Source organism: Amia ocellicauda, chromosome 10 (genome assembly GCF_036373705.1).
Source record: "Amia ocellicauda isolate fAmiCal2 chromosome 10, fAmiCal2.hap1, whole genome shotgun sequence".
NCBI classification, from domain to species: domain Eukaryota; kingdom Metazoa; phylum Chordata; class Actinopteri; order Amiiformes; family Amiidae; genus Amia; species Amia ocellicauda.
Genome location: NC_089859.1, coordinates 36,001,163 through 36,005,200, shown reverse-complemented (window position 1 = coordinate 36,005,200; position 4,038 = coordinate 36,001,163).

The following is a 4,038-nucleotide window of genomic DNA, read 5'->3' as shown; positions in this document are numbered from 1 at the left end:
ACTTAAGGGCATTCTCTATCTTAGGTGAAGAGTTTACATGTGTATTTCCAAGTTTACATTACATTTCATCAAACTCTTGAAACCAAGTCAGTTCAGACCTGAAACAACATGAAATGTTGTAAAATTGCATTTGTAAGCATATGTAATGCAGTTGAGCACATCTAACTTTACAGAATGAAGATATTGCAAAACCATCCAAATCAAGCTTCTCTCAGCTTGATATGCTTCCACACTGTACTTAAGGGTATTCTCTATCATTGGTGAAGAGTTAACATGTGTATTTGCAAGTTTACATAACATTTCATCAAACTCTTGAAACCAAGTCAGTTCTGACCTGAAACAACATGAAATGTTGTAAAATTGCATTTGTAAGCATATGTAATGCAGTTGAGCACATCTAACTTTACAGAATGAAGATAATGCAAAACCATCCAAATCAAGCTTCTTTCTGCTTGATATGCTTCCACACTGTACTTAAGGGCATTCTCTGTATAAGGTGAAGAGTTTACATGTGTATTTGCATGTTTACATTACAATTCATCATACTCTTGAAACCATGTCAGTTCTGACCTGAAACAACATGAAATGTTGTAAAATTGCATTTGTAAGCATATGGAATGCAGTTGAGCACATCTAACTTTACAGAATGAAGATAATGCAAAACCATCCAAATCAAGCTTCTTTCTGCTTGATATGCTTCCACACTGTACTTAAGGGCATTCTCTGTATAAGGTGAAGAGTTTACATGTGTATTTGCAAGTTTACATTACATTTCATCAAACTCTTGAAACCAAGTCAGTTCTGACCTGAAACAACATGAAATGTTGTAAAATTGCATTTGTAAGCATATGGAATGCAGTTGAGCACATCTAACTTTACAGAATGAAGATATTGCAAAACCATCCAAATCAAGCTTCTTTCTGCTTGATATGCTTCCACACTGTACTTAAGGGTATTCTCTATCTTAGGTGAAGAGTTTACATGTGTATTTGCAAGTTTACATTACATTTCATCAAACTCTTGAAACCAAGTCAGTTCTGACCTGAAACAACATGAAATGTTGTAAAATTGCATTTGTAAGCATATGTAATGCAGTTGAGCACATCTAACTTTACAGAATGAAGATATTGCAAAACCATCCAAATCAAGCTTCTTTCTGCTTGATATGCTTCCACACTGTACTTAAGGGCATTCTCTATCTTAGGTGAAGAGTTTACATGTGTATTTCCAAGTTTACATTACATTTCATCAAACTCTTGAAACCAAGTCAGATCTGACCAGAAACAACATGAAATGTTGTAAAATTGCATTTGTAAGCATATGGAATGCAGTTGAGCACATCTAACTTTACAGAATGAAGATATTGCAAAACCATCCAAATCAAGCTTCTTTCTGCTTGATATGCTTCCACACTGTACTTAAGGGCATTCTCTATCTTAGGTGAAGAGTTTACATGTGTATTTCCAAGTTTACATTACATTTCATCAAACTCTTGAAACCAAGTCAGTTCAGACCTGAAACAACATGAAATGTTGTAAAATTGCATTTGTAAGTATATGTAATGCAGTTGAGCACATCTAACTTCACAGAATGAAGATATTGCAAAACCATCCAAATCAAGATTCTTTCTGCTTGATATGCTTCCACACTGTACTTAAGGGTATTCTCCATCATTGGTGAAGAGTTAACATGTGTATTTGCAAGTTTACATTACATTTCATCAAACTCTTGAAACCAAGTCAGTTCTGACCTGAAACAACATGAAATGTTGTAAAATTGCATTTGTAAGCATATGGAATGCAGTTGAGCACATCTAACTTTACAGAATGAAGATATTGCAAAACCATCCAAATCAAGCTTCTTTCTGCTTGATATGCTTCCACACTGTACTTAAGGGCATTCTCTGTATAAGGTGAAGAGTTTACATGTGTATTTGCAAGTTTACATTACATTTCATCAAACTCTTGAAACCAAGTCAGTTCTGACCTGAAACAACATGAAATGTTGTAAAATTGCATTTGTAAGCATATGGAATGCAGTTGAGCACATCTAACTTTACAGAATGAAGATATTGCAAAACCATCCAAATCAAGCTTCTTTCTGCTTGATATGCTTCCACACTGTACTTAAGGGCATTCTCTATCTTAGGTGAAGAGTTTACATGTGTATTTGCAAGTTTACATTACATTTCATCAAACTCTTGAAACCAAGTCAGTTCTGACCTGAAACAACATGAAATGTTGTAAAATTGCATTTGTAAGCATATGTAATGCAGTTGAGCACATCTAACTTTACAGAATGAAGATATTGCAAAACCATCCAAATCAAGCTTCTATCTGCTTGATATGCTTCCACACTGTACTTAAGGGCATTCGCTGTATAAGGTGAAGAGTTTACATGTGTATTTGCAAGTTTACATTACATTTCATCAAACTCTTGAAACCAAGTCAGTTCTGACCTGAAACAACATGAAATGTTGTAAAATTGCATTTGTAAGCATATGGAATGCAGTTGAGCACATCTAACTTTACAGAATGAAGATATTGCAAAACCATCCAAATCAAGCTTCTTTCTGCTTGATATGCTTCCACACTGTACTTAAGGGCATTCTCTGTATAAGGTGAAGAGTTTACATGTGTATTTGCAAGTTTACATTACATTTCATCAAACTCTTGAAACCAAGTCAGTTCTGACCTGAAACAACATGAAATGTTGTAAAATTGCATTTGTAAGCATATGTAATGCAGTTGAGCACATCTAACTTTACAGAATGAAGATATTGCAAAACCATCCAAATCAAGCTTCTATCTGCTTGATATGCTTCCACACTGTACTTAAGGGCATTCTCTGTATAAGGTGAAGAGTTTACATGTGTATTTGCAAGTTTACATTACATTTCATCAAACTCTTGAAACCAAGTCAGTTCTGACCTGAAACAACATGAAATGTTGTAAAATTGCATTTGTAAGCATATGGAATGCAGTTGAGCACATCTAACTTTACAGAATGAAGATATTGCAAAACCATCCAAATCAAGCTTCTTTCTGCTTGATATGCTTCCACACTGTACTTAAGGGCATTCTCTGTATAAGGTGAAGAGTTTACATGTGTATTTGCAAGTTTACATTACATTTCATCAAACTCTTGAAACCAAGTCAGTTCTGACCTGAAACAACATGAAATGTTGTAAAATTGCATTTGTAAGCATATGGAATGCAGTTGAGCACATCTAACTTTACAGAATGAAGATATTGCAAAACCATCCAAATCAAGCTTCTTTCTGCTTGATATGCTTCCACACTGTACTTAAGGGCATTCTCTATCTTAGGTGAAGAGTTTACATGTGTATTTCCAAGTTTACATTACATTTCATCAAACTCTTGAAACCAAGTCAGATCTGACCAGAAACAACATGAAATGTTGTAAAATTGCATTTGTAAGCATATGGAATGCAGTTGAGCACATCTAACTTTACAGAATGAAGATATTGCAAAACCATCCAAATCAAGCTTCTTTCTGCTTGATATGCTTCCACACTGTACTTAAGGGCATTCTCTATCTTAGGTGAAGAGTTTACATGTGTATTTGCAAGTTTACATTACATTTCATCAAACTCTTGAAACCAAGTCAGTTCTGACCTGAAACAACATGAAATGTTGTAAAATTGCATTTGTAAGCATATGTAATGCAGTTGAGCACATCTAACTTTACAGAATGAAGATATTGCAAAACCATCCAAATCAAGCTTCTATCTGCTTGATATGCTTCCACACTGTACTTAAGGGCATTCGCTGTATAAGGTGAAGAGTTTACATGTGTATTTGCAAGTTTACATTACATTTCATCAAACTCTTGAAACCAAGTCAGTTCTGACCTGAAACAACATGAAATGTTGTAAAATTGCATTTGTAAGCATATGGAATGCAGTTGAGCACATCTAACTTTACAGAATGAAGATATTGCAAAACCATCCAAATCAAGCTTCTTTCTGCTTGATATGCTTCCACACTGTACTTAAGGGCATTCTCTGTATAAGGT